Genomic DNA, 12407 nt, shown 5'->3' with positions numbered 1-12407 from the left:
ACAACATGAAAACAGACCAAGCAAACCTACTTAACTATGTCAGAGAATTCTAATCAAATCATTTTTGAGGACTATACCATGTGAATAGCTCTTCTCACCAGGCCTTTAAGTGTATCATTGGATTTGTATCATTTTAATTTAATTGTAAATGGTTTGATTGAAAGAAGATGTGTGTATTGTTTAGTTTCTTGATTGTGCTATTTCATATCACAACTTAGAAAATGCTGCCAACTTATTCACAGTTTAATCAAACAGAGCAGTGGGCTTAAATAGAGTTTTTTCTATCATTCTAATATTTTATTTTTTTAAAAGCTTGAGTTAATTTTTTCATTGTTTTTCAAATACAGTTGTCTCCATTTTCCCACCACCACTTTCCACCCTCACTTCCTTTCAGAAGGAGATTGTCTACAAGTATTTTTCATCATGTAAATGTTCATTACCATCTTAATTGCTATGATGACTTCACAATATGTATACACTATCAAATGAGTCAAACTGCATTTTACTGTCTTTTTAAAAAGATTTGATTTATTTATCTTTAGAGGGGAAGGGAAGGAGAGAAGGAGAGAAATATCAATGTATGGTTGTCTCTCATGTGTCCCCCGCTGGGAATTGGCCTCCAGCCCAGGCATGTGCCCTGACTGGGAATCGAACCACGGTTGTTTGGTTCAGAGGCCCACGCTCAATCCACTGAGCCACACCAACCAGGGCTGTATTTTACTGTCTTATAAAACCAGCTACTTCAAATGTGGGCAGTTCTCACTTAAACAGGTGTTGTGGGAGCACGAAAACAACTGCGCCAATTAAAAATACAAGGAGCATGTTCGGGAAAAGAAAAAAAAATTAGCAGCTTCATTAAATGCAAAATTAACTTTTGTCCAAACATTATGAAACCTTTTTTCCTATAAGTTATAAATGTATAGGAAAATGAAAAAGAGGAAAACATTTCTTTAATATGCTATAATTTAAAGCATTAGAAACATTGAGATTTAAATGTTTTTACTTCTTTGTCAAATACATCAGCAGTAGTTTGAATAGTGCTTGCTTTCTAGTGTGGAACACCATGCAGAGGAGGCATCTTTGTTTTGCCCTGGCAAAAAACTCTCTTCATACTCTTTACTGTGATCGAATCCGCTTTCGAGAATTTGTCCTTTTGCTTCCAAGTCTTGCAGTGTCTCTGAGAGTTCCTTTATTGTGATTTTTTGCCAGTATCAATTCCTTTAAAACCTCTTAATTTTTTCGGTCACAACTGCTTTCTAATTTTATTAATGTTTGCCTTTACTGTGTTTCTCCAGCCGCATGTGTAGAATCTCCTGAGTAGTGGTAGTTTTGACATCCCCGCAGCTGGCTGCTTCTCCTCTAACTCCACTTAGATCTGATTTGAAGTGCACTTCTAGCATCACTACTTTTTGTTTCCTGTTTCACTTTCATCTTTTAAAATGCACACAGATCATGTGAGGAGATAGAGAACACTAGAAAACATAAAACAAGTTTCAGTGAATTTGAAACCTTAAAAATATGTCTTCTGATAACAATAAAATTAAATTAAGAACCAAAAGGGAATATCACTAAAATTCCCAAATATTTGGAAATTAAACAGCATACTTTTGTTATGTTCTCCATTGTAATTAAGAGTAATATGCTCCTATATTCATCATTTTTTCATTTATTTCTCTATCTAAACGTGCATGAAAATCACTAAGAGACACTATGGTATTGTCTTAATGACCCAGCCTCTGGAACTGAGTCCCTGAACCTGAGGCCTGAATCCCAGCTCTGACACCCGACAACTGAATGACCTTGGACAAGTTTCATCAACCTCTCTCTGGATCCCTTCACTAATTTATAAGTGGGAGTAATAACAGCATCATTCTCAAAACTGTAACAAGTATTAAATCAGTTTCTTTAGTGTGTCAGATGTGTATTAAATACTCAAATGTGCTCATTGACATAATCAAAGGGTTATGAGCACATATAATACACCAGTGACACTGTGGGACTGGACATGGATCTCAACTACACCAACCTGAAGCAAAGAAAACGCATCACCATTTTAAGAATTTCTGCTCCAGGTATTTTTTCTTATCTCTTCACAGCACTTGGGTTGCTTGTTCTTAATGAAGAGTACCTAAAATCTCTTGGCTGTCATATATAGATCAGATGTTTTCAATTTAATACATGTACTTGGGTATGGCAAGTACTTGACCGTATTTGTAAGGCAATGAACATATGAAAACTGCCTGTATCTTAAATATGTATTTTCAATGCACGTTTCAGGTGCTTTTTGACAATGTGCTATTTGATGCTAAAAACTTTAATGTAACCCAGCGCCTTGTTCTCTTTTGTAGTTTCTGGGTTTTAAGTCCTAAGAAAACCTTCCCTGATCAAGACTAAAACACCTATTCCCAGTACTTTATTGATTTGTTCTATGTTCACTTTACATTTTTGACTCATCTAAAATTTGTTTCCAGTGGCGAAATATGAGTTTGACTTAGCAATCTTACACAAATGGCAAGTTATTTTTTAAAAATCGATGTTTTTCTCTCTTTGCCTCCAGATGCAATGATGATTTCAGTGTTTGGCTAGAGCAACTGGGTGAAGCATGATAGCATTTCCTGAGGAAAGAAAATGAGTAAGAATAAGAATAAGAATTTGGTGGGGGGGAGGGACATAACATATATGAGAACTGTTATATTAAACATGCTATTAATCAGCTCTGACTGGCATCGTGCCCCATGCACTGAAAGGTTGCAGGTTCCATCCTTGGTCTGGGAGCATACAAGGAGGCAACCAATCAATGTTTCTCTCTCACACTGACATCTCTTTCTCTCTCTTTCTCCCTCCTCCCTATTGCTTCATAGTTCCATCTCTCCTTTCTTTTCTCTCTAAAAGCAATAAAAAAAATGCCCTCAGTTGAGGATAAAACATTTTTTAATACTCTTAATCATGCAAGTTGAAGCCATCCAGCAGGCAATTAGATATTTAATTCAAAGGCAGATATGAAAATATAATTTTCGAACAGCAGGGATTATAGGGACAAAGCTGTTTTCTGATACTAAGGGCAAGCCCGATGAAGACACTGAGAGAAAAGTGTGCGTGTTAGTGATGTCACATTTTTCTGAAGGAAGTGTGCAATTAGATATTGACATTTCGTTGAGTGTAAAGGGGAAAGGAGGCTTGATAGGAGCTGAAAAGACTATCAAAAGCTTGGGTGAGATGCTGAAAAGGAAAAATAAAGACCAGTAAAAAAGCCTGGCAGGTTATGAGGGTTTAATCCAGCTGGAAATGATGAATTTGTATTACAGCTCTCTATGTCTTACCTACCCTTCACTAGTCCTGAAGTGGGAGCTAAGAAGTTGGGTCCTCAGTTTGATTAAAATTTGGAGATTTGGACAGCCACTTAAAAGATAAAGGAAAGTTTGTTGAAAGTGTTACTGACAAAGTAGTTCCAGTGGTTAAACACTTTCTTCTGGATGGTCAGGAATGATAAAGGCAATAAAGACTAAAAAAATAGGAAAAAAATTCAAAGACCAAAGATTAGATAGCCTGTACATGTGAAAGAACATGTGATTAGTCTCAGGTTAACCTGAACATTTTTTTCTTCTCAATGTCTGGCAGATATTTCGATAGCCCCAAACTAAATCTGGCCCCCTTTAGCATTTCTGACAATTTTGTGGATGCCTTGGTTAACTAAAAATTAAAGAGCAAAGTGAAAGGCAACAAGCATTTCTTTGAGATCCAAAAGAATAGCTCTTTGGAAAGCATTGATTCAGGCAGGGACTTACATAGTGTTCTGATTAGAAGGACAAGGTAAGTGGTATTTATGAGAACGGGAAGGGGAACAACCATGTGAAAAGGAGAAAAGCATTTCAATGGATGCGGATAACTGATACAGTCATTCTAAGGCACGTCATTCAGTCTGGTAGTCACAAGGTCTGCTTTCTTGTTACCTTTGAAAACAGTTGTAAAGTTGGGGTACAGAAAAATAGACCAAAGTCTCTGTGCCCAGTTTTAACATTCCAAAGGTTTGAGGAGGAAGACATGCGAAACGGTTACTCTGGGAGGTCTGTTCCAACTCCATTTTAAAGTGGTTCCATTTATATTGTTTTTCACACTTTATTCTCTAAGTGGATTTCTGGTTTGGTGGATTAAGCTCTAAATTCAAAATATTTAAAAATTGTTAAGTTAATGGAAATTTGTAAATCCATTAGCAGAGGTTAGCAATCTTTTCTAAAAAAAAAAGTAGTAAATAACTCAGGCTTTATGGCATAGTATACTCTCTGTCTCAAATACCTAATTCTAAAGTTGCAGCCAAAGCAGCCATGGGCAATATGTAAATAAATGGTCATGGTTGTATTCCAATAAAACTTTATTTATAAAAACAGGCAGTTGGCCATAGTTTACTGACCAATACTATAAAGATAAGATGTTCAGGTTTTAGTAAACATTTAATTCAAATATTTTGAGAAACTTGATTGTATTTTTTAAATAAAATTAGCTTATTTTATTAAATCCTATGATTCAATATAGGTGCACATACATTTCAACAAATTTCCTTTTGCTTTAGTAAATAACAGAAAACATGAAAACAGAAAAATAAACAGAAAAATATGAGTTCCTATGATTCATGAACAAGCTGACATTCTTTTTGACTGAAGCTGTGAATATTGATTCCGTTCTAAAGATGTTTCAAAACATTTGCAAGAGTCCTATAAAACACTTTATTTGTAATTTTATAAACTATTCTTTTTTTAAAGATTTTATTTATTTATCTTTAGAGGGGAAGGAAAGGAGAGAGGGAGAGAAACATCAATGTATGGTTGCCTCTTGTGTGTCCCCTGCTGGGAACTGGCCTGCAACCCAGGCATGTGCCCTGACTGGGAATTGAACCATGGTTGCTTGGTTCCCAGGCCCATGCTCAATCCACTGAGCTACACCAGCCAGGGCATAAACTATTCTTATTTACATTCTGTGAAATTCTCTAAAACTTTAAAGTGTCTTATCGTATTTGAAAAGAGTCAATTACTGCTCTAGGAAATGGTATTTTAAATACTAATTTAAGTGTATTATGTTTTTTGCATGTTATAGTATGCTATTTTTGATGTCATGCCATTGTCTTTGCAATGTGTAATCCAGTGTTGAATGATCTTTACAATTCTAAGATTTAAGCACGCTTTTCCTGTTTGAGTTTGTACTTTCCATTGCCTTAGCCCCAAAGTGACCCATATTACTTATTTCATATTTTATCAGCCATAGTAGTCACACAGACCCACAAGTGGCTTGAAAAATGTGATCTCATAAATGCCTGGGAGGGAAAGAACAATCTGCCGTTGAGGAGTACTAGCGATGACTTCTCTGTGCCCCTTCTAGATTATAAACCTAAACACACGGAGTGTTTTATTGTATATTTATTTTGCCCACATGTCTATCAAAGTGGCTAACTCATAACAGATTCTCCATAAACATATTTTTGAAAGATGGGCAATGTCAAAGAGTAGGCAGCTACCGAAAATCATAGCAAATACACATTTCAAAGGCCCAGAAATGGATACCAAAAATTAAAATATAATGATGTCACAACAAGAATTATTATAATAATACCAGTAATGATCATGAGCACTCAGGGAGAAACAGCTATACACTCATTTAACTTTCACAACAAACCCATGAGATAACTCTCTTTTATGCTTGTTTCAGAGATGAGCAAAATTGAGGCACAATGAGGTTAAATAAGTTGCCCAAAGTCACAGAGCTAATAAGAAATCTAGAATTTGTACATGTTCCTTGATGACCTTTCCCCTTCTTTCTCCCATTATCCCCCATTCTTCGCTCCTCTGGTAACTCTCAGTTTGTTCTTTATTTTAATGTCTCTGGTTATAGTTTGCTTACTTGTTAACTGTACTTGAATAACAATAAAAAATAATAAAGCAGGTTTAATGGTAAAAGAAATTTAAAAAAGAATAGATCTGGAATTTGAAGCCAGTTAGTTCGGTGTGGGGGTGACTTTGCCCTCAAGTCTCCCGGTCTGCCATGGATAAAAGTAAACACTACCAAGACATGATCTGCTTGGGGAGGAGAGGTGGCCAGTTTCTCAGAGGAAAAAGGCCAGGGGCCCCTTTCTTCAGAGGCTTTTATTGGGTTGTAATACACAGGAATACAGGGCGGCAAGGATCGAATAGTAGATAACATTTCAAAGAAATCTGGGGGCTTAGTCTGAGTCAGTGTCTGTCAGGAGAGGGGGTTGCAGAGACTTTGGGAGACATACTCATTTCCTGCTCGGACCCTTAACATATGAATGAAAACACTCTTAGCAAAGCAGGCTTCACAGGACTTTTAGGAATTCTTTCTTATGCATAATTTACCCCAGATCCAGCTCTAGCTGGCAAAGGGCTGCACTGCCTTCCCCATCACAGGTTTTCAGGCTTATGTGGATTAGAGCCAGGAAGCACCTCTCCCAGACAGAAATGGGGACTCGGGCTATGTCAGAAGAGCAGGGGGCAAGGGTCCATCACTCCCTCTTTGTCGCAGCCCCCCAGTCCTTCCATGATGGCCTCCCAAGTGATCATGTCTGGCTTGGGTTACCCCTCTCTGTGAGGAGTCTTAACCATCTCTGACTAGCTGAGCATGCTCTGGGGGCAGTGAGAGGAAACTGAGGCATCGTTCGCTATAGAGACAAGCTTTGTCTCCTTGTGTCTCCAGAGGTCGCTCACTCAGCCTTATCCATGGGGTATAGTTACAAATTCCTGAAACCATGTGGAGCAGTTTGGTTCTAGACTGTGATTTTTTCCCCTGATGATGTTATAATACTAGACTCCATCAGCAAATCAATCATGATGACGTATATAAAAAGAATCTTTCCACTCTATAAAATTTAAATTATTAATTTAAATTGTTGAATTTATCAAGAATGAAAAATTCTGTCAGGAAAGAAATACATAAGAGAATAGAAAATATAACAACCCATCTAGTTTATATCCAAACAAATCCCACAATTTGGTTACTGGGTAAAAGAGTTTGCCAATATTAAAAGCCAGCTAGTAAAAAATAAACAATATTGCTAATCAGATAATATTTCTTAACAGATTGTTCTTTTAGGAAAACAAGTTGTAATATTAATGGAGAAGATTCAAGGTTGAGCTTACATTTCTAAATTTCTATCTATTTGCTGTTAACAATCTCTATCTATCTCTAAACATCTCTATCTATTTGCTGTTAACAATACATTTATAGAGAGCTACTGGATGCCAAGCAGTGTTAAATGTGTTTTACAAATATGAATTTATTCAATTCTAATAGTTTCTTTTCTCAATTCTCATTTTGTTGATAAAAACTGAGGTAAAATAATTTGCCTGATGTCACAGTAAGTTCCAGAGGCAGGATGCAGTTTCAACAGCATGAGTTAGCATCCATACTTTATATTCTATGGTATTTAAATAAGAATCTTATGTATAACAATGAGTAAATTACCATACGAAAATAAAAATGTTTAGTTCCAGAGAAACCACTGAGAATTTTATAATGTGGTTCTTGAATGAATAACACCATGTTTCTTTTCTGAATAGGTTTTCACTAGCTAGTTTACAGTCTATATCATTAGAGGTCTCACCTTGCTCATTGTCTCCTAATATTGCAATGACTATAGCAAATGATTTGGGTGCAAGGAGTTCGTTGTGGAATGTAAGCATAATAATGTCAGTAACCAATTTTCTAACAATTCTCCTTAATCTGATTTAGCTAGTGAATACTTTAAAATGTAAGAAACAGAGTGTTTGGGGTGTGGGTTTTAGAGGCAGGCTAGAATATTTGGGATGCTGCTGTCTACGGTAGTAAAACAAAATAAATTGAACAAATAAACAAACAGAATCTCGTCCCTGTGAGGTAAAAACAGCGAGGAAGACTGGTCCCTGCCAGTCTGTGCCAAGGGAGGCTGTGCAAATTAGTTTTAAGCATTGTGACAGATGGGGAGAACTCATTTAAATTTCAAAGAACTTCTGCTTGCAAAGGAATCTTGAAGATAATTTTTATTCATATCTAAATAATAAAAGGCTCAAGATTAAGCATGGCAATTGTGACTTACATTATAAAGAAAACTGCAATCTTGAGCACTTTCCATTAGTTCCGTTTCTTCATCTTTCTGAGTCATCTTCGTCTTTGAACTATTATTCAAAAGACGGTGTTGGTTTTTGTCCTTTGTGGACTATCCTTCATGTTGGCTTTGGATGAAAAGTGGCCGTTCCGTTTCATCTTTATCTTCACATTCACTGCTCTCCTTAGGTGATTGGGTTTGGATGACACCCTGTCCTGCATGGAGCTGCAGGGCACTGTGGAAGTCCATCCGATCTGATCAGTCATCTGAGCCTAATTAATGAAGTTTTAACTCTTCGTTTTTATTGTAGATTTGGTAAAGTAAGGTGGCTACCTCTAAGTCATTTGAGATAAAGTGAATTTTTACAAATGGAACATTACTAACAGTCACAAAGCGTATCTCATATTCCTATTACATGCTGAATAAAAAGAGATCGAATGTGACCAATTTTCATGTAAGAATTCATTTATTCATACTGCCCTTGATTCTGTAGAGAGAGCATACCATTTACAAAGTTATTGTTGAAACAGGATAAACTATTGAATTTTGACATCTTAAAAACTGAATTGGAAAATAAAGAAATATAAAGTCCTAGATGATGGTGATTAGCCAGAGAAGAGTATTTATTCAGTATTCTTGAGACCATCTGGTTTTTCTACCTTAGCTTTTTGTTCATTACATCAAATGTCATCACCATTGTAGTAGGAAGAACTATGGCTATTGTAAGCAGCAAAGGAATTTCCTGGAAGACCCTCTGATCCCTCACAGAGTCAGTAGGAAGGGTGGAGAACCCAGACTGAGGAAAGGGCAAGAAGTGACAAAGGCTGAGCGCACAGACCCAAAGCCTCTTTCATTTAAGGATGATGCTCACAGACAGCATCACCAACACAGGATCCTCGATAGTAAATCTTCCTCTGGCCTCTCATCCCTACCATTGCTACAAGTCATCTCTTCCCTACCCTAACATCTTTATCTTATTTTCTTGAGACTCAAAACCCTGGCAGGCTTAAGTCACTGGTCTGGCTTAACTGGTAGCCTGAGCTTCAGTTATCAAGGGGCCGGAAGACAGAGATGTTGGAGCCTAGAGCCTCATGGTCCTTGCCTCCCAAAAAAGATACTCACGGAGGGGAAATGACCAGAAACAGAAAGAGTCTCTAATGCCGTTAGTCAGAAGACAATGGCTTACATCAACCATCACTGTCATAGCCACGGTAGTGCAATGTGGCAAAGAATGATCAGTTAACAAACAAGTTGGGTTCTAATTCAGACTTCACATTTACCATCCTCATTATCCTGGCTAAAAAGTTGGTACTCTGAGCCTTTGTTTTCTCAGAAAAATGGTTAGCGTCAAGCCAAGTATAATCAGTTTATCACCAGATGATTGTTTGAGTCACAAAGAGAAGATTACAGTGCTTACCTCTGCTGTTGACATACTGAACACTCATCAGCAACAATATCCAGGCCACGCTTGTGGAACTGAAGTGTCACTTTCATCTCTGTTGCAAGATCACCTGGTACACATGGCAGCTGGTGGAAGAGACTGACTGGCTTTTCTCAAAGAATGAACTTGGGCCAAGACATTCCACAAGCATCCAAAATGGCATGAGTTCTGAGCATCCAATTCCCAGGGCCCAGTCCGTCCCCTGGGTGTATTGCCTCGGGACCCTCTGGAGATGGAGTCAAAGGAGGTTTAGGAGATAGTTCTTGTTGTCCCCTAAATTGTAGTCCCCTTGAATTCATGATAAACTCTTAAGCTTTAGTACCTGAGAATGTGACCAGATTTGGAGATAAGGCCTCGAAATAGGTGATTAAAGTAAATCCAGGCCTTAATCCAGCCTGACTGGTGTCCTTATAAAGAAGAGGAAATTTGAATAAAGAATGAGACAATGAGACTGTGAGCACCAAGGGACAACCATGTGAAGAAGAAGCACACGACAGTCATCTGCACGTCAAGGAGAGGCCTCAACAGAAGTCAGACCTGCTAGCACCTTGGTCCTGGAATTCAATCTTCAGAACAGTGGGAAATAAGTATCTATTGTTGACACAGCCCAGTGTAGCATTTTGAGTGACAGCCCTAGAAAACAAATACAATCTCGTGTCAGTTTTTTCTACTGCTACCAAAACAAATGAACACACACTTAGAGGCTTAAAATAACACAGACTTATTTTCTTATAGGTTTATAGGTTAGGTTGTCCAGAATGGATCTCACTGGGCTGAAATCAGGTGTTGGCAGAGCTGCACGCCTTTCTGGATGCCCTAGGGTGGGACCTGTCCTTGCCTTTCCAGCTGCAGGAGGGCACCACAGTCTTTAGCGGCCTTTTTCCTTCATTGCCAAGGCCAGCAACCTTGTACTTCTCTGGCCACTCTTCCATCATCACATCCCTTTTTCTGACTCTCTTTTGCTTTCCTCTCCTACTTTTAAGGATCCTGGTTATTATATTGGACTCACTCAGATATCCCAGAATAATCTTCCTATTTTAATTTCAGGTGTCTTGATTTGTTTTAATTTAGCAACCTGAATTCCATGAGCGACTTTAATTCTTCTTTGCCCTGTAACATTGCATTGTTCCGGGAGTTGGGATGTCGATACCTTCCTAGGGTAGAGCATTATTCTGCTTTCCACAAGTTCTATCACTTGTGGGTTCTTCGTGGGCCCCATCACTCAAAAAGTAGTGGAATTTTTAAAAACTACTGTAGTTCTAGAGCTGGGTAAGATATTAAAATTCTCGTAATAAATAGAATTAAGGTTTCTACCTACCAGACCGAAAAATTTCCTGCTTCTATAGGTCAGGTAGCTTCTATACCTTCCCAGATAACAAATATTCATTTTATTTCTAGACAATTGACATTAAGAACTAACTCCCCTTTCTTTCACAATCCGCCTGCTGGGCTTCCCATTTGCTAAACCTAATGGGAAGCCAGAGATCAAGGAAGCCATTGGTTCCAGTCTGAAAATGTTAGCCTGTTGGGAAAAAAAGAAGGGTGAGAAGAGGTAAAGAGAGGACCTAGTGTAGTACATTGTCTCACTTACAAGCCTACCACCTGCCCCTTTTGAATCCATTGTCAAATCGCATTAAACCTGCCTTTTAGTGTCTCTGTCTGCTTCTCCCCATTACCACCGACACCACCCAAAGCCACGCTGCTGCCAGCTTCCCACCGCACTGGCACATTTGCTTCCCAACTAGTCCACGTGCCCTCAGTCTAACCTCCCACCTCCACTTTATTCCCATATTGCATTGCAAACGATCATCTTTTAAAATCCAACTGGATCTCCTTAATCCCACTTCAAAATCATTAATGTCTTGCTATTGCTCTTAAGACAAAAAAAAAACAACCTTCTTAATCCATTAGCCTCCTCCCTAATTTTCTGACTCCTCTGGAACCCTACTTGCCACTTTGTGGGGTGTTTGTTTGTTTTTTCCCAGCCTGGTCTTCCTTTGGGCTTCAATGTTCTTCATGTTCTTGTCTTCTTCAGGCATTTGGATGCCCCGTGTCCTCCATCCAGAATTTTCCTTTTCAGCAACTCAGCTTCCACTCCTTCAGGTGGTCGCGTGTCCTTTTCTGAGTTCCTGGCTGAGGAGGTATGCCTTGTTCTTTTCACCTCACTGCACAGCACCACCCTCCTATTTCTACTCTCTTTTCCGTGCCCTCCAGGGGATGCTAGGAACTACATTGCTCAGACCTCTTTCACTATGTGGTTCCTGCTTAGAGTTCCTCAGGGAGTGGTGCTCTCAAAAAAATGTAGAAGGTGCCATGGCTGCTGTGGCTTCGTAGGTTGGGCACAGTCCCACAAAGTGAAAGGTCACTGGTTCGATTCCTGGTCAGGGGCCATGCCTGGGTTGCAGGCCAGGCTCCTGGTGGAGGGCCTGTGAGAGGCAGCCGATTGAGTTTCTATCTCACATCAATGTTTCTCTCTCTCTCTCCCTCCCTTTCCCTCTCTCTAAAAAATAAATAAATGAAATCTTAAAAAAAGAAGAAAGAAATGTAGGAGGCAAAAGAAAAAGGGCCTTTTATTCTCTGAAAGCCATTGCAGGAAGATCAAACAACAAAAGACACATTTGAGCTTCGGAAGCATTCCTGGTAATTACGAGCAGTGGCGTCTGAAAATTTTAAGAGGGAAAATGGAGAGGTATAGATAAATAATCACATTGTTCACAGAATCAAAGAATCCACGTTGCGTAGTGGAGAGAAAGCAGATTTAGTTCATGCTCTGTCACTGGCCAGCTGACCCTAAATAATTTTCAAAGGGCCTTTAAGTTCTCTCATTGTAAGATGAAGAGCATTTGTTGTGAGAAGAAAAGCATAGGGAGCATGTGGAAT

The sequence above is a fragment of the Artibeus jamaicensis genome, unplaced genomic scaffold, assembly GCF_021234435.1.
Source record: "Artibeus jamaicensis isolate MK-2021 breed Jamaican fruit bat unplaced genomic scaffold, CSHL_Jam_final scaffold_833, whole genome shotgun sequence".
Lineage (NCBI taxonomy): Eukaryota > Metazoa > Chordata > Mammalia > Chiroptera > Phyllostomidae > Artibeus > Artibeus jamaicensis.
Note: the sequence above shows the minus strand (reverse complement) of the source record.